Source organism: Pseudophryne corroboree, chromosome 2 (genome assembly GCF_028390025.1).
Source record: "Pseudophryne corroboree isolate aPseCor3 chromosome 2, aPseCor3.hap2, whole genome shotgun sequence".
NCBI classification, from domain to species: Eukaryota; Metazoa; Chordata; class Amphibia; order Anura; family Myobatrachidae; genus Pseudophryne; species Pseudophryne corroboree.
In genome coordinates this window covers 273,550,299-273,570,070 of record NC_086445.1, presented here as the reverse complement: position 1 = coordinate 273,570,070, position 19,772 = coordinate 273,550,299, and the positions used below count along the sequence as shown (strand labels likewise).

At 44.0% G+C, this 19,772-nt stretch overlaps 1 long non-coding RNA gene across 2 annotated transcripts in view; it reads left to right on the top strand.

The window, feature by feature from the left end:
- The window catches only part of LOC135015742 (uncharacterized), a 230,425-nt gene that overhangs the window by 77,504 nt on the left and 133,149 nt on the right, over positions 1–19,772 (top strand). For both annotated transcript variants that reach the window (XR_010213938.1, XR_010213939.1), the window contains exon 3: positions 5,116–5,260. This is a non-coding gene — a long non-coding RNA (uncharacterized LOC135015742). The remainder of the gene's footprint in view (positions 1–5,115; positions 5,261–19,772) is intronic.

The following is a 19,772-nucleotide window of genomic DNA, read 5'->3' as shown; positions in this document are numbered from 1 at the left end:
CTGTCCCCCTGCGTATAAAACTTTTGTCGCAATCGGAAAAGGTTTTTGTGGACCTCAGTTAAAGCCAATTTATTCATCTCATCTCTGACCCGAGTCAGGTCCTGATATATTTTCTTATTAGAAGGGTTCTGCTTGAGTAGAGCATTTAAGTCTTTAAGACGGGCCTCGAGTTCTAGCTGTTTTTCCCGGGAGGTCCTACGAATATAGGCAGCCGCCTGGATTGCCACTCCCCTAACCACCGCTTTAAGGGCACACCAGTGCGTAAATACGGACGTGTCGGCCGGGACATTGGTTTCGATGTACTGGGAAAGGGCCTGTGTAATAGACCGGTTGGCATCCGCATTTGAGAGGAGATAGTCCCCAAGGCGCCATAGGGTAGGGAAGGATCTCATGCGGCGGGGGTCCCAATGGACAGAGAGGGCAGAATGATCGGACCACGATACTGGCAGGATAGAAGCCATCGAAACCTGATGGAGGGTCCATTTATCCGATATTGCTAGATCGATCCTAGAGAAAGAGCCATGTATCGGGGATAAAAACGAGTAATCCCTACAGGTCGGGTTTTTAGCTCTCCAGACATCGTAGAGGTCATATTCATGTAATATATTCCGAATGGCATGGGAGCTATCCTGCCGCAAGCTTGCACTGGAGGTGGAGCGGGCTAAAGATTTATCTACCGTGGGGTCAAGGACCATGTTGAATCCCCCAGCAATAATAAAGCACCCGATAAGTGCATCTGAAGGGTTTTAAAAACTTTCCTAAAGGAAGGTATTTGTTTGGTATTAGGAGCATACAGCGTGGCTATAGTGACCGGCCTGTCTTCCAGTTTACCTGTCAGGATAAGATATCTTCCCCCTTGGTCTTTAATTTTGTGGTCTAGGGAGAAATCACATGTACTTGAAAATAAAATAGCAACCCCAGCTTTTTTCTTTGGGCCGTTGGACGTATAACAAGTGGGGAATTTGTTATCTTTAAGGGAGGGGGGTGACATGGACATGGAGTGGGTCTCTTGTATGGCCACTATGTGTGCCTTACATTTGGAGAAATGGCGCAAGGCCAGTCGCCGTTTATTGGGCGAATTTAGCCCTCTCACGTTTAAGGAGAAAACATTAACCATTAGGCATGTCAATGAACAATGCAAAATTCAATCTACATACATAAACCGTATATCGGGACCTACGTGAGTACTTGTGTACCAAAACTTGGAGAGATAGGGAAAACAGAGAAGGAGGGAGAAACAGAAAGAAAGGAAAACAGAGCGGGCACCACAAGGATGCCAAACAGGTTTGCCTAAACAGGCAACACATGGGGTCGTGGCGAGGTGCGGGGAGACACCCCCCCCCCCACTCGTAGAACTATCAACATATAATAACAACATCAAGGAGACATAGGGTGAATGCCATCGCCCGGGCCATGCTAGGATCAACGCATATAACGTTAGGAGAAGCAAGAACATCACTGATGGAATGTAAGACAAACATAGAGCAATAGGGTGATAGTCAAGATAATACAATGTAAGCATCCTAAACTAAGCTTATATCACACTTATGCATAAATATAAATCACGCTCCGTGATTATCCGAAGCACTGCCCGGGAAGGCAAGGTGAAGGCCCACATCAACGTAAAGAGGGACAAGAAGATCAAGTCCGGCTATTACATACAACCTGGGTGAAGTAATTAATCTCTACAGTCATTTGCCGGCAGTTGACCACTCCTGAGCTAATTTGAGAGTTGTAGGAGACTTTTCAGGTGAATCCTCCCTCTTCCAGGAATCTAACTGTTTCAAACCAGCCTCCGGCGTGATTATCGCGTGCATGACACCGTTTCGTCTAACAAGCAATTTCGTCGGAAATCCCCATCGGTAAAGAATATCAGCTCTCTTTAATACCGCGGTCACCGGATAGAATGAGCGTCGCATCGCCAGGGTAGCCGCTGAAAGGTCTCTGTACACTTGTATATCTCCCAAAGTCGTGGCCGGCAAATCCGGGTGCATAGCTTGACATGGAAGTAATGCATCCTCATCCAAGTGTCTCTCGGAGCGTCCTTCGGGGCGTTTCTAGCCTTCGGTAGGCGGTGGATACGATCAATGAGGAAATCATCAATAGAGCTAGTAGGAAGAAGAGTCATGAAGAGGTCTGTCGCAAATTGTTTAAGCTCTGAGTTGGAGACCGTTTCTGGGATGCCGCGAAGTTTTACATTGTTACGGCGCGACCTATCCTCAAGGTCACAGGTCTTCCGTCTTAGGTCCGCGACCTCAGCTTGTAGCTCTTCAAGTTGATTAATCACCTCATTGTGAGACTTCACCAGCTCCTCACACTTATTCTCTAGGTGATCCGTACGTTGGCCTATGGCATCGACCGTTTGCTGGCAGCACTGGAGCGCCGTCCTAACTTCCATCGTAATATCATCTTTGAAGGAAGCCAGAAGTTGCCGCATAGAGCCGAGTGTGAGAGGTGCATCGTCATCTAGTTGAGAGAGTTTTGTTTGAGTCACACGGTAAGACATAGACACGTCGTCGCTTCCCAAGGCGTGCTTAGAGAGGGGATCCGACACAGCAGGACATTTAAAGGCTCTGGGATGCCGGAGACTGTTTGAAGAAAGCGACCGGGCGGACCGGGGTCGGGTCTTTTTGGCGTTTAGGTGGCATTATCCCAGAGGGTATGCTCCACCGCAGTAGTCGTTGACAAGAGAAATCGGAAGCAGGAGGATAGATAAACCTATGTCGGCTTTATATGTGCGCCAGGGGCGGGATCACAGCATCAGGAGTGAGGGGGAGTCCCAGACATCACATCTATGTTACATCAGCATGGCCCGGACAGAGGCGAGTCCCCCCGTGGCACCCAGTAATCGAGTGCAGCGAGAGGGGGGACCGCCAGATGGATATGAAGGGTTAAGGGAAGCATCTGGAGTGTCTCAATAATGATGCCTAACTTCTCCCTTTAAGGCTGCGTAGTTGATATCCGGGAATGAGGGGACAAAGAGGATGTCTCGTATTTAAAGGTATATAGATGTGGAGCTGTGTAGGGATGTGGAAATTGTAGAGCAGGGTGAATGTACCTTAGTACTGGCCGTTTGCCAGCAAACAAAATGGCGCCGTCAGGTTCCAGCACGGGCCTCTGGGATGGCAATGCTGTGGGCCCCCCGGAATCATTGGTGGTGTCAGCGGTTTGTGCAATGGGAGCCCCGGGATCCCCATCATGTATAGTAGTATACCAGCGCCGGGGGCGGGCAGCAGCGGCCGCCGCGGACAGAGCAGGCAGCGCAGCCGCGAATCCACTCTCCCGCCTCATCGGGCCTCTCAGCGGGGGTCTCGGTTAATGCCGGGGAGACCCCTCCAGACAAGCAGGCACAGAGCCGGTGAGGAGACCTCAGGGAAGGGAAGCGGTGGGCAAGCTCCGTAACTCCTTCTCATGCGAGGTCCCGTCGCGTCACTTCCGGTCCGGCCACAGCTCCACTCGAGTCCCCGGCTTCCTTCAGGTAGGCAGGCCGCAACCCGCACGGGCACAGAGGGTGCCCGCCGGCTCCGCAACCCACCTCACCTAATGCAGCAGGCTCTCAATGACCCAGTGGTGCGAGACAAAGGGCAGGATAAGGGGCAGAAAGGGCTGTAAAATCCAGCATATGCAGGAGCCCAGGCTCAAGGCGTCGTCCTCTCTCCACAGCCAAGCCACACCCTTCCTCTTTTACTTTTGTGCATGATGTGCTGTTTGGGGACTAGTTTTCTTTTAATGGCCAACCTGTCTGCCACTACAGTGCCACTCCTAGATTGGCCAGGTGTTTCTGCCGCACACTTGTGTAACTTGGCTTAGTCATACAGCTACCTTGGTGCAACTTTTAGGCCTAAAAACAATATTGTGAGGTGTGAAGTGTTCCGAATAGACTGGAAATGAGTGGAAGTTATTAATACCATAGGATCAAAATTACCCCCAAATTCTATGATGTTAGCTATTTTTATGTTTTTTTCAAAAATCATCCAGATGATTTAGGGCTAGATGCATCATCGCTTGGAGAGTGATAAAATGGAGAGTGAAAAAGCACCAGCCAATCAGCTCCTAACTTCCATGTCACAAGCTGTGTTTGAAAAATGTCAATTAGGAGCTGATTGGCTGGTGCTTTTTTACTCTCCATTTTATCACTTTCCAAGCGATGATGCATCTGGCCCTATGTCATACAGCTACCTCATTGCACCTCCTTTGCTTCTTTGCATGCTGTGCTATTTTGGGACTAGTTTTTTTTTAAAGTGCCATCCTATATGCTACTGCAGTGCCACTCCTAGATGGGCCAGGTGTTTGTGCCGCACACTTGTGTCGTTTAGCTTAGTCATACAGCTACCTCGGTGCAACTTTTAGGCCTAAAAACAATATTGTGAAGTGTGAGGTGTTCTGAATAGACTGGAAATGAGTGGAAGTTATTAATACTGTAGGATCAAAATTAACCCCAAAATCTATGATTTTTTATGTTTTTTTTTTCAAAAATCATCCAGATCCAAAACCAACACCCGAAAGGGTGGTTTTGGCAAAACTAATCCAGATCCAAAACACGAGCGAGGATCCAGATCCAAAACCAAAACGCAAAACACGAAAAGTGCTCTCTACTCAGTTCTAATATATATATATATACAGTATATATATATATATATATATATATATGTATCAGTGTGAACTGTGGTGAGGGTTCGTGATTGTGACTGGTGTCTGGGCTGCTTATCTTGCACCATTTACTGAAGATTCCTTTATTGTTGCATGCTATGCTTAAAAGCTGCTGATTGGCTGTGTATGCAGGGGTCTGCCTCAAGGGAGGGTTAGCAGGGCAGACCTGGGTTTAGTGTGAATGGGGTTGACCTGGGAATAACCCGGGTCCAATGTGCAGTGTAAGCAGAGTCTGACCCTGTGTTCGGAATCCTGGGTTTTTGGTGTAAAAGTGGTATTAGTTGTATATATCCCTCATTAGTTGATTAATTAAAATGCAGCAATGAAACTGGCGCCCAAGATGGCTGCCTCAGCTTTTGCATGCTCCTGATCATCTCCATAAAACAGCTTAAATTTACCAAAACTGACCTATGAATCATCATAAATATCCAAGGACTTACCTTTAACTTGTACTACTCTACGCAGACATTTCATCAAAACCAGCGGATTGCATTCCTGCACTGAGATACACACTGGATTGAATCCTGGATTGAATACTCTGCATACCTCCACTGAGAAGTCCTTCAGTTTAGCAGCTGCTGTACTCTGCATTGGACATTACCCAGATAAGGTACTGTGGATTACAACCTATCTTTGGCTACATCCAGCCCCTCACTTAGACATCATCCACCTCTGTTCTCTGAGCAACAAATAACTGACTTATTGCATTAATCTACTAATATCAGTATATTCAGGCTCTGAATTGCTGAAGGCTCACTGTTTCAAATCAGGATCCATTTCCAGGACACGTTATCACTACCCCCACAAGAAATCTACTTCAAAGGCCTCTCACACTGAGACTTTTCACACCTACACAGTAGGAATTGGCTTCTAACACCTTTCCAAAAGACTGCCTATCCTAGGATAATTGACTAAATCAGCAGTTATTTTATGTACCCAATAGGTTATAGCAATAACTTTGTTCATAAATCCATTATAATTTTGGATCACGTACCGAATTAGGGGAAAACAAAACACAAAAAGGAAAAGAAAAAAAAACCCACTGCTTTCTCTCCGCCTCTCATCATCATATGCAGCTCAAACTTATAGTAATCTGTCATTGATGACCAAATGTATATGTATTGCTCCAGCTTCATTCTTTCACTCCGCCCATCACGTTCTGCAGTTCCTAGCACACCATCACAGGCTTATTCTCCAATCCCTTGGCATTTTAAAAAGAAAACACAGGCGCATTCATGGGAAGCGAGCAGGCCGGAAATTTATTTCCCACGGTAACCATCTAAGTCCTTTGCCCACCTGCTCACCCCCATATTCAAAGAACAATCAAATAGAAGTGATACCCAAAAGACGGCCCTGTGTTTGGAAGAACAGAACTTTCAACTCTCGCTTTGTGACCCCCATACCCAGAGCTCCTGCACTTAACATAAAGAATACTGAAGGCCCTCTGGTATGCCCAATCAGGTCAGTCCTTTGTAATTCCAGATCTATAAGAAACAAGACTGCAACAATTGCTGATCTTATTGAATCTGCAGATCTAGCCTGTATTACAGAGACCTGGCTAGATGATAATGCAGCACCTATATTGGAGGCTGCAGTACCAACAAACTACTCTGTCATCCACAACCCAAGACTGGACCGCAGGGGTGGCGGGGTGGCTATCTGCTTCAAAAAAGAACTTAAACTTAGGGTCCACCCTATTGAAATTACTCGCTCATTCGAGTGCATTGCTAAGTGACACAAGTGTGTGGCACAAACACCTGGCCCATCTAGGATTGGCACTGCAGTGGCATACAGGATGGCACTTAAAAGAAAACTAGTCCCCAAACAGTACATCATGCAAAGATGTAAAAGAGGAGGTCGCTGCAATGAGGTCGCTGAATAACTAAGCTAAGCGGCACAAGTGTGCGGCACAAACACCTGCCCATCTAGGAGTGGCACTGCAGCGACAGTCAGGATGGCACTTAAAAAAACTAGTCCCCACACAGCATATCATGCAAAGAAGTAAAATAGGTGCAATGAGGTAGCTGTATGACTAAGTGTCTCTATTTTTCAAGTCCCTCTCTGGATATTATTTAACACAGCAAACCATTGGAGCACTACTATCATTTTGTTACTATTATATATTAAGAAAATAGGAGTCCTGTTTCCATAACGGTCTCACAGTACATATCCCGAGAGGGACTTGAAAAATAGAGACACTTATCCTAGGAGTTTAGAATAACAGATATACAGTTATAGAGAAAGCATATACCTCTAGGACACTCTTCATTGTTCCAATATTAGAATTTAGGAACTATACGGATGACATCTAGTGCGCAGCTTTTTCAATTTTAATCACAATTTCTATCTTATTTACACTCTCTTACCTTTTTTCTTAAAATTCGCTGGTTTTATTATATATAATAATAAAAGTTATATTTTAATATAAGATTGTGTGCACCACTTTAGGGCATTCCGAACCCTCTTTCTTCCCTTTTTTTGTGCAAAACACAGCTGCCAGGCTGTTAACCAACTAGCCCCGTTCTAGCCACATAACACCCATCCTCTACTCCCTTCACTGGCTGCCTGTAAGATGGCGAATCATCTTCAAGATTGGCTTACTGAGTTTCAAAGCATTACATGACCAGGGCCCAAGATACCTGAAACAGCTTCTGACCCCATACTGCCCCACTCAATTACTGCGATCTGTAGATGAAGGACTTTTAGCAGTACCTAAAATCTACCGTAATTCATCTGGGGGTCGAGCTTTTAGTCATGCGGCTCCGACTCTGTGGAACTCACTTCCCCGCACAGTGCGAGAGGTCCCAACTATAGAATCCTTCAAAAGTAGACTCAAGACTTTTCTGTTTACTCAAGCATTTCCATAATGTCCCTTTTAGTATCTTCATGCTTCTGTATTTTATGAAAATGTACTTCATTATTTTCTGTACTATATTATGCTATGTATCTGTTAAGCGCATTGAGTCCTATTGGAGAAAGAGCGCTATATAAATAAAATTATTATTATTACTATTATTATTAAATAGTTATAAGATCCCAGCAAATTGTAGTGTTTTAGAAACTTATAAATGTTAGTTTTACATTTTAATTAGAGATATGCGGCAGGCACTTTTCGTATTTTGTGTTTTGGTTTTGGATCTGGATCCTCACTCGTGTTTTGGATCCAGATTGGTTTTGCCAAAACCACCCTTTCGGGTTTTGGTTTTGGATATGGATGATTTTTGGAAAAAAACATATAAACAGCTAAAATCACAGAATTTGGGGGTAATTTTGATTATACTGTATTATTAACCTCAATAACATTCATTTCCACTCATTTCCAGTCTATTCTGAACACCTCACAATATTGGGGGTAATTCCGAGTTGATCGCAGCAGAAAACTTTTTAGCAGTTGGGCAAAACCATGTGCACTGCAGGGGAGGCAGATATAACATGTGCAGAGAGAGCTAGATTTGGGTGGGTTATTTTGTTTCTGTGCAGGGTAAATACTGGCTGCTTTATTTTTACACTGCAAATTAGATTGCAGATTGAACACACCACACCTAACTCTAACTCTCTCTGCACATGTTATATCTGCCTCCCCTGCAGTGCACATGGTTTTGCCAAACTGCTAAAAAAAATCCTGCTGCGATCAACTTGGAATTACCCCCATTGTTTTTAGGCCAAAAGGTTGCACCGAGGTCCCTTGATGACTAAGCTAAGTGACCCAAGTGGGCGACACAAACACCTGGCCCATCTAGGAGTGGCACTGCAGTGGCAGACAGGATGGCACTTTTAAAACTAGGCCCCAAAGAGCACATAATGAGGTAGCTGTATGACTAAGCTAAGCGACATAAGTGTGCAGCACAAACACCTGGCCCACGTAGGAGTGGCACTCAGTGGCATAATGTCGAGAGTGGCCTGCAATTTTTCGAGAAGAAACAATCTTGATACATCTGTGGCCACAAAATAAGTGCAACTATCTACGTGGAGCTTTTCTCTCTCTTTTTTCTCTTCCCAATAGGAAACAGATAATTACTTGCAAAATGTTCACATAATAATATCTACTGTTTATTGGAGGATACATCCATCAGCTTTTTTCCTGTTTGCTTAATCTCCAGCCTGATATCGATTGATTATACATCCTCGCCAGGTCTGTTTTGTTTAACAGGGAATTACAAATAATTGTTTGCAATACGTTTGAATATTGTTTACTCTTGTGGGGTCCCTTTTCCCTTTATTCTCCTCTAAACAGAAAATATTTACTGTCCTATTTTGGGTAATACATGATTATTACTAGCGGCATTCAGGCCCTATGTCTTTAATGAAATTGAACAATAGGGTACTTTACGAGTATGTTGGAAACTAAGACGTGATTGATAATTTGACATTAACAGCAATTGGTGTACCTAGTTCTCCCACTGTTTAGACACAAACAATATAATTTTTCCTGTTCATACTTTGGGAAATATGTTGTAGGCAGGCAGCTCCGTTTGGATCACTAAAGTGCCATTGTGGTCAAAAGATTATTATTTCCTGACCACTTTTTTAACAAATATAAATTTTTCTATTATTCCTTTTTTTCTGATTGGCTGTGAATTTTCTATTCGTTATATAGTCTCTTATATTTTCACCCGTGGGTAAACCCGCATATAGAGGTCTGAATTATTAAAATATAAAACCTCTACTGTAAGGGAATTAAAATAGCTACCTTTTGTTTTTTGATTTATTTATTTTCTTTAGTATTTTCAAACAAATAAAAATATACAAAAATATCTAAAAAAATATCTAAAAAAAACCCTGTTAAGGAAAGGATAAACACTATATTTTATTTGATAAGAATAAAAGTTACGTTTTAAACAATAATTACATTAATATTTAAAGAGTGCCCCCACAAAGAGGTTTACTTCTTTGTTCCCTGATCTCTTTCTAGGAACAATTTGTCTCAGTGATTTATTTGTCATTTACCTCGGGGAGCACCACCAGCAGGCTAATTAAATCTGGATTATTTCCATTGACTATTTTCCTTATTGCTGGTCTAACATACATATTGTGATACCGTTGACTTATATTTTACAATTGGTCGTGCAGGAACATTCTCTCCTTCTCTCTAAGTGTAAACCCGGCACATATTCTACTGGTGCAGACCTGTGCACATATTGGTGGTCATTCCGAGTTGATCGCTCGTTATTTTTTTTTCGCAATGGAGCGATTAGTCGCTAATGCGCATGCGCAATGTCCGCAGTGCGACTGCGCCAAGTGAATTTGCTATTAAGTTTGGTATTTTACTCACGGCATTACAAGGTTTTTTCTTCGTTCTGGTGATCGTAGTGTGATTGACAGGAAGTGGGTGTTTCTGGGCGGAAACAGGCCGTTTTATGGGAGTGTTTGAAAAAACGCTGCCGTTTCTGGGAAAAACGCGGGAGTGGCTGGAGAAACGGGGGAGTGTCTGGGCGAACGCTGGTTGTGTTTGTGACGTCAAACCAGGAACGAAACTGACTGAACTGATCGCAGTGGCAGAGTAAGTCTCGAGCTACTCAGAAACTGCTAAGACCTGTCTATTCGCAAATCTGCTAATCTTATGTTCGCAAATCTACTATGCTAAGATTCACTCCCAGTAGGCGGCGGCTTAGCGTGTGCAAAGCTGCTAAAAGCAGCTTGCGAGCGAACAACTCGGAATGAGGGCCTTTGCAATAGCTGTAGCTTTGCATAGATATACAATTGCAGCTTTTTTTGTCAATCCTTTCAGTCCCTTAGTGATTACATTTATATTATAGGACTTTAGGAAATACAGCAGTTAATTAGACTAAATTAAATGAATACAAAATATGAACACTATACATGATAAAACAACCTTAACAAAGTTTACCTTTCAACTCCACTGCCATTTTGGTGGATGAACTAATTAGATGCAGTCTATGAATTCAATGAATTGCAAAACTTGCAGTTTTAATTAGATTTTATATTATACAATTACTGTTTAATTAAATGACTCCCAGGGCCTAACATATTAAATCATTGAATAAATGTCCTTATATTTGGAGTACATTTTATTATTTGTCTTCCTATTTAATGAGAAACTTAAAAATATTTATCTTAAAAAAAATGCAAATTAGATTTTGATATTGCAACACTGAAAAAGACAGTCTTACATTAACCTGTGAAATAGGTTCTGGAATCTCAGGAGGTAATACACTTGTTTGTTTTATTTTTGTTTCATTTTCTTTAAAAGTAGGAGGTTGACTACAGTCGTAAATTCAGAATTTGCAAGTGGGAGAGAAGGGGAATGGGGGTGTCACATATATGTGTACGAGACGGGGGCAGAGACAAAATGAAGTGATTAAAGTAATTGTGTTATATCGCCTACCCAGACAAATAAGAATAGGGATAATACATCGATAGTACTGATGTTTTTTACCATTAGTCTCAAACATAGGGGCAGGTGTAGTAACCGGGAGAAGGCATAAGGAAGTGATAAATCAGTAATAAGTGCAAGGCGATAAACGCACCAGCCAATCAGCTCCAATATGTAAATTAGCAGTTAGGAGCTGATTGGCTGGTGCGTTTATCAGCTTGCACTTATCACTGGTTTATTACTTTCTTATGCCATCTCTAGGCTTAATACATCTGCCCCATTGGTTCAAGAACACAGATGGTATCAAATAAACTACAGTAACTACTAAACAACACCCCAATCCTTCTATCTTTCTATGATATATTCATACACTTAACTTAATCTATCAGTACTGTAGCGGTGTGATTAATGTGCACCTTGTCTTTTGGTTACACCCCCCTGTATTTAAAATAGACAATGCTCAGCATGCCATGTCCATGACTTGTACTCATACCCTTATACTGTACACCCTCTGTATCGTTATATAATATTACACATATAAATTGGCCTTTACATTTCTTTATTTCAAAATATTTTCCAAACAGACAGTCTAAAGACTTACAGTATTTGGTCACAAATAATAGCAGAATCTCTTTACATTGTATTGCAAATAGAATACAACATAAACAAACCAATCATGATGATCACTTATCCCTCTGACGGCATGGCTCTACTGTTCACATGGGTGCCAGTGTAAACCACAGGTCAGAGTGAAACACCAGATCCATCCCGACCTATGGTTTATACTATCATTTGTGATTGCATACATTCAATGCTTACAGACTGATGAGTAATCCAGAGGATTTCTGTTGTCACCTACAGTTACATTCCTCCCATCATGACCCTCTCCAGGAGGGACAGAATACTCTGCTTCTGGACTTCCGTCTTAATTAATGATTGCCGTCACCTGTGCTAAAACACCTTTCGTATCCATTAACCTGTTCAAAACAGGTGCCAGCAAGAGAAAAGTCCAGACGTAGAGCATTGTGTCCCTCCTGGAGAGAGTCATGTTGGGAGGTATGCTGTTAGGAAAACAGCATGAGCAAATTCTTCCAAGACGGAAATGGACCCTAAAATGTATTTTGTTCTATTTGCCACTGGTGATAATATACTTCCCAACATTTTGAAATACAGGCCCGGGGCTCCTATAGCGCTCAAGCTAGAAAGGGGCATGGAATCATGTCCACAAAGCCTCAGCCCCTGATTTATGACATAAGAGGTGCACAACAGCGTGTCACACTGCCATTCCTTATCACACTAGGGGTTTTCCCAGTGCACCAGGAGCTGTTGGGCTGCCCTGAGCCTCTCCCGGCACAGTGTGGATGACGCACACCATACATTTATCATAGAGCAGAGAGTGACAGACTGGCCTGCAACCTCCCGCTTGCCTGGTGGATACTGCGGCCCATGAGTGGAACAGCTGTACAGAGCCCTAAAAGTGGGACTGTCCTACAGAAATCGTTGCAGTAGGGAGGTAAGTGATAAGCCTATACATACAGAAGCCAGTTTCACCTGTTTGTGTCATGTGATGCACAATGTAAGATAGCTCCCTATCTCTGCCAGTGCCCTGTGCAGATTCCTAACCTGGCACTGCAGGTGATTCCGTAAATTTCCAGAGTATTCCAGAGTTTATCACTGGTGAACAAACTCTTACAAAAAATGTAATTACATTTTTTTATTTTTATAATACAAATACTACATAAGTTTCTAAAAGGTGTTAAATTGAGATTTTTTTATAGTACAAGAAAGTATAACTATAAGTAAAGTTCTTTAATAAAATAATTTGTATATTTTATGTTTGTGAAAGGCCAACAACAATTCTACAGGGTACAAACAATTGGTTTTATGCAGACCCCAGAGAATTTTTTCATACTGAGACCTTGACACTGGTATAATATTTCAAATGACTTTTATTGATTGACACATTTTACACAGTTATATACTGTGGAAATGAAAGAAAAAAATGCAGCTATGTTTTGAGCTGAAACCTGTATTTTCTCACTCAATGTTTGACTGCCTCAATAACTTTTCCAGGTGACAGAATGTGTGTAATTGGTATACCTCTGTAATACTGTACAGTATGTAACTTGGCTGTGAACCTTTCACGAGGAGAGAACAAATGCCAAAAGTACTAGTAGGTGACAAGTCAGTTCCTAACTGTTGTTGAACTACAAGGTTCAGCATACACTGCCATCTGCACCTTAGCCATACACAGTCAAGGAACACTTTGGATATTGATGGTTGGGATAGTTTTTTATTACTGGAGCCAACATCTGTACACATTCTATATACTGTTTAAACATAAAATACATGTACTAAAACAATTTACCACAAAACCAGTCAACATCAAATAGCTTCTATTCCAACAGTCAGTGACATAGCAATAGCAATAGCACTCCCTAGACTAGAAAGTCTAAAAGTTAATCAACAGGCATAGATATGTGTATCTTATTAAAACTATCCCATCCTTAATTTCATGTATATACTGCACTTTTCCCTACTGCTGCCCAAATCATCCAACTATAATTGTGCTACAAATACTGTAAATACCATTTTCCAAAAAAGGCCCCACCACCTCCATTATTTTAATATTTAACTATATCTTAAGTTAAATTGGTCCTTACCACTAACACATAAATTATTCAATTGACCATATTAACATATTATCCAACTCACTACTAACCTATGTGAACTGTACCCATTTCTGTACTCTCCATTCCCCACCATTGTATTACCATTACTTTCCGACTATTACTTCTGCCCAACCCAATAATCTAAAAATTATATTCCAAAGCATTACTTACAACATTACTGCATAACTATCGGACATCTGAGTAACCCTCAAGTTACTCAACATGTCTGGCCAAATCACGCTGCTGGGGCGAGTGATGCTGCATTCGTGAACGCAGCCACTGGCTTTGGCATACACAGAAAAAGGGGCAACACGCCACAGTTTTCTGGAATATTTCTGGTCGCCGCCCCAAACACCAGCAGGCATGCTGAGGCATGTGGGGCACTGCAAACAACATTATATCCCCGGATCTATGCATACGCATAGCTCCTATTAACAGCTGTGCAAACGCATAGTTTCCGCCCACGGGGGAGTGTATTTTCACTTTGCAAGTGTGCGAACACCTGTGCAGCCGAGCTGTGCAAAAACATTTTGTGCAGTTTCTGAGTAGCTCTGGACTTACTCAGCCCTTGCGATCACTTCAGTCTTTTTGGTGCCGGAATTGACGTCAGACACCCACCCTGCAAATGCATGGACACGCCTGTGTTTTTCCAAACACTCCCAGAAAATGGTCAGTTGCCACCCACAAACACCCTCTTCCTGTCAATCTCCTTGCGATCGCCCGTGCGATTGGATTCTTCGCTAAATTCATAGCTCAGCATACGCATGCGCGGTAGAGACCTGATCGCAGCGCTGCGAAAAACGCCAGCGCGCGATCAACTCGGAATGACCCCCCCATTGTTCACCTCTGACTCTGTCCTACTATTTGCAAAATAAAACCAGATCTAATGTCTATATATATTGAGAAAGCCAGGTAGATGGAACCAATAGCACAGATGGTTGTTCACAGCTGTTGTGGAACTCATGATAATTTGATACTTTCCTACAAGATAATGTAATACTGTTTCAAACTTAAATACCAACATAACAATGGGAAGTAGAACAAATCTAGGATTATAAATCATACTTTAAACCACTGTAAAAAAAATATTAGTGAAGAAATATTGATAGCATTTACAGACATAATTAGACCCAGTATTTTTCAGATTCTATATCGGAGTAAATTTCATGTTTTCTTCCATGCACTAGTGATATGTAGAACTAAAAAAAAAGGCCTATTTGGTATATTCATCTACACAGATGCACCAGCTAGATATTTATCAGACCCGACAGGAATCTCTTGAGAACAGACATTAGATTTGGTAGATTTAGCACCTTTATTGAATGCTGACATCTCAAAGTGATGTTGAGCTAGTTGTATCTGTTTTGCTGAATCCTCACTTCATTAGCTACAGTACAAAACTTAATGACACACTGTTACATAAAAATTAAGATGCTATAATGTGATAACATAAAGTAAAAACAGTTTAGCTAAATTAAAAAATACTGAAGACATGTTCAATACGTGCAATTTACTCTTAAGGTAGGTTATGTATCCAAACCATAAGAGTCAGCTCTGTGTGTGCTTGAGCTCCTCTTATGATTGTCAATGGATATAAATTTTCAGTCACATGGGAAAGGGGGGTGGGGGGGAGACTTAATTTGTCTATTTAAGTCCCATTGAAATTTTCTTTAGCAAGATCAAAGGAACTGTTAACATTCCCGAGAGTCCTATGGTAGTGTGACTTTGAGATGTGAGGCAGATACAAAACACACAGCTGTTACAATAACCTTAATTCAGTGATGACTGTGCATATAAGGGTTTCTTTTTGTATTCCTAAATATCTGGATAATGACTAGATCACTACCCACAAGAAAAGAAAATATAGCACACCAAGGGGTATGTTTACTAAGATTCATGTTTCTGACGATTTGGTGGGAGTTTGATCTAAAATTTTATTGGACGTATTTTTCTGCAACTTTTTGAGGTTATTTTCAGTAATTAATAAGCTGCCGAGTTTTTGTTTTTCGTATTTTCCGATGTCGATGCTATTTGTATTGTCGGCCCGTGTTTTACCGGAGTGATGAGTAAAACACTGCCGGACATAACACAATGAAGCCCGGCCATATCAGTGAGATCCATGCAGGGCTTCATTGTGTACAGTATTAAAAGAGTTAAAATTTGGGAAAAAATTGCGTGGGAACCCCCTCCTATGTATAACCAGCCTCAGGCTCTTTGAGCCGGTCATGGCTGTTTAAATACTGGGGAAAAATTGACAGGGGTCCCCCAGTATTTAGAAAACCAGCACCGGGCTCTTGGGCCGGCCCTGGTTCCAAAAATATGGGGGACAAAAGACGTAGGGGTCCCTCGTATTTTTAAAACCAGCACCAGGCTCCACTAGCGGAGAAGATAATGTCACAACTGGGGGACATATTTATACTGGTCCCTGTGGCATTACTCCCCCCCCAACTAGTCTCCCCTGGGGTTCCCTGGGGGAGTGGGGACCCTTTAAATCAAGGGGTTCCCCCCCCTGCAGGCACCCAAGGGCCAAGGGGTCAAACCCTTGGCTGTCTCCCCCATCCCTGGGTGGCGAATGGGGGGCTGATAGCCTTTTCCAGTGTAAAAAAAAAAAAGAATATCGTCTTTTGTTTTAGAACTACAAGTCCCAGCAAGCCTCCCCCACTTGCTGGTACTTGGAGAACCACAAGTACCAGCATTCAGGGAAATAATGGGCCCGCTGGTACCTGTAGTTCTACAACAAAAGAAATACCCAAATAAAAAAAACACACTGTGAAAGTAAAAATATATTTAAACACACTTACACACTCATGCATACTTACCTACATCCCACGCTGCCCACTCACGTCCCCTTCTCCAGTAGAATCCAATAACCTGTGAAAAAAACACCAAAATACCTATTATCCGGTGAAGTTCGGTCCTCTTCATTCCAGTAGGCAATCCAGGGTTAATAAAATAACAAACCGAAAACCTGAACCAAATGAACTAAAGGGGATCCATGTTTGCACATGGATCCCTTTCTCCGAATGCCGGGACCCCCATGACTCCTGTCACTAGAAGTCCCAGCAGCCAATTAGGGAGCGCCATGTCATAGCTCTCTCCTGATTGGCTGTGCGCACCTAGCCTGTCAATCAGGCGGAGCGCTCTGGCTAGAAGAGAGCTTAGCGCAGCTCCATTCTAGCCTATGATGGGAACTTGCCGGTCTGCGGTTAACCGCAAGGTTAAGTGGGGTCACCCACAAGAGTGGTCCTTCAGAGGTGGTGTAACTCACCCCCCATCCCACGGCGCCCATGTAACAAAGGCATTGCGCGCGTCCCCAAAAATGGGCATGGTCTCAAAAAGAAAGGGGCGTGGTCACAGAATAGTAATAATGCCCACAGTGGTAGCACCCCATAATACACATAATGCCCACCGCAGTAGCGCTTCTTATACAATGCCCACAGTAGTAGCGCTCCTTATGCAATGTCCACTGTACTGCTAGTGCCCACAGTGGTAGTGCCCCTTATATAGACCCCATAATAGTGGTGCCCTTATGCAATGCCTGCAATAGTAGTGCCCCTTATGTCCCCAGGAGTGATGCCCCTTATGAAGTGCCCTCTTTACAATGCCCTCATTAGAAGATTAGTAATGCCCTTAATGGTAATGCCCCTGTGTAGTATTGCCCCCAGTAGTAATGTTGCCTGTACTAATGCTCCCAGTCGTTTAGCCCCCTGTAGTTTAGCCCTAGTAGTTATGCCCCCAGTGGTAATGCCCCTGCAGTTATGACCCCAGTAGTTTACCCCCCCCCTTTAGTTTAGCCTCCCAGTGGTAATGCCCCAGTAGTTTAGCCCCAGTAGTTTGCCTGCTTGTAGTTTAGCCGCCAGCAATAATGCCCCCCTGTAGTTTGCCCCCTTATAGTTTAGCCCCTGTAGTTATGCCCCGCTTGTAGTTTAGCCCCAGTAGTTATGCCCCCAGTAGTAATGCCCCTGTAGTTACGCCCCCAGTAGTAATGCCCCTGTAGTTATGCCCCCAGTAGTAATGCCCTCCTGTAGTTTGCCCCCCGTAGTAATGTCCTCCTGTAGTTTGCCCCCAGTAGTTAGCCCCTTTGTAGTTTGCCCCCAGAAGCTTGCCCCCTTGTAGTTAGCCCCAGTAATAATGTCCCCCAGTAGATGCCACCCAGTAGTAATGCCCTCCTGTAGTTTGCCCCCAGTAGTAATGCCCTCCTATAGATTTCACCCAGTAGTTAGCCCCTTTGTAGTTTGCCCCCAGAAGTTTGCCCCCTTGTAGTTTGCCCCCTTGTAGCTTGCCCCCAGTAGCTTGCCCCCTTGTAGTTGGCCCCCAGTAATAATGTCCCCCCAGTAGTAATGCCCCCAGTAGATGCCCCCCAGTAGTAATGCCCCCCAGTAGTAATGCCCCCTGTAGATCCCCCCAGTAGTAATGCCCCCCACTAGATGCCCCCCATAGATGCGCCGCTACACTAAGGAAGGAAACAGTCACAATACTTACCAAGCCCCGCTCCCGCTTCCAGTCCGCTGCAGTCCTCGCTCGCCGCCCGCTCCTCTGCACTATGACAGAGACGTCATGACGACTCTCCCATAGCGCACAGTGACAGCGCCGGAAGCCGGAGCTCAGTATTGAGCTCCTGCTTCTGGCTGCCGCCGGACGCCCGCTGGTACCGCAATCTCAGTGGGCGCCCGGCATCACGCTGCACACAGCGGGTTAGGTGAGCCGGAGGAGGCGGAACTGCATTCCGTTTCCAAGTGGAACAGACGTAATGCAGTTCCGCCCCATTCTGGCTCACTTTAACCCCTGTTGGGGACCCCTTTATTTAAGGGGTCCCCACTCCTCCAGGGAACTCCGGTCAGGGGTGACTAGTTTGGGGGGTACTGCCACGGCCGCAGGGACCAGTATAAATGTGTCCCCCGGATGTGGCATTATCTTCTCGGCTAGGGGAGCCCGGTGCTGGTTTTAAAAATACTGGGGACCCCTACATTTTTTGTCCCCCATATTTTTGGAGCCAGGACCGGCTCAAAGAGCCCAAGGCTGGTTATGCTTAAGAGGGGGGACCCCACGCAATTTTTGTTTTGACATTTTTAACTATTTCTGACCCTTTCCCACAGGTAGGTTAAATATGTATATACTAGAAAAGAGGCGTCTAAGAGGAGACATTATTAATATCTTCAAATATGTAAAGGGTCATTACAAGGAGCTAGCAGCGGATTTGTTTATTAAAAGAACTCTATATAGGACGCGTAGGCACTCGCTTAGGTTAGAGGAGAGGAAATTCCGTACACAATGTAGTAAAGGGTTCTTCACGGTAAGGGCAATAAAGATTTGGAACTACGAAATTCACATTATAGCACACAGAATGAGCCGAAAGTCACATCATAGCACACAAAATGAGCCGAAATTCATATTATAGCACACTGAATGAGCCGAAATTCACATTATACCACATGGAGACAAAATTCAGGGAGCGTGACAGCAGGGACAGGGAGAGAGAGAGAGAGAGAGAGAGAGAGGGAGGGAGGGAGAGGGAAAGTGACAGCAGGGACATAGGGACAGGGAGAGTGACAGGGAAAGTGACAGCAGGGACATAGGGACAGGGAGAGTGACAGAGAGAGGGATAGCAAGGGCATACAATAGGGACTAGGGAGAGAGAAAGGCAGCAGGGTAAGATTACCTATTTAGCAGCGGCGGTGCTGAGGATGCTGTGGTCTGCGGTGCAGTGTATTATGAGGCTCTGGTCGGCATGAGGCTGGCAGTGCAGAGAAGGACTGAGGGCGGCAGCGGGGCGATTGAGGGTGGCGGTGGTATAGCAGAGGAGGAGGCAGAGGGCGGTGGCGGTGCAAGGAGGAGTAAGCTGTGGTCGGTGGCAATGCGGCTCCTATGACCACAGCGCCACTATTTCAAATCCGCCGTGTACCTGCAGCCAATCAGGAGGGGGCAGGATAAGATCAGCGGTGAGGAGCAGGAGGGGGCAGGATAGGAGCAGTGATGCGGAGCAGGAGGGGGCAGGATGGGAGCAGTGGTGCGGAGCAGGAGGGGGCAGGATGGGAGTAGTGGTGCGGAGCAGGAGGGAGCAGGAAGGGAGCAGTGGTGCAGAGCAGGAGGGGGCAGGATGGGAGCAGTGGTGTGGA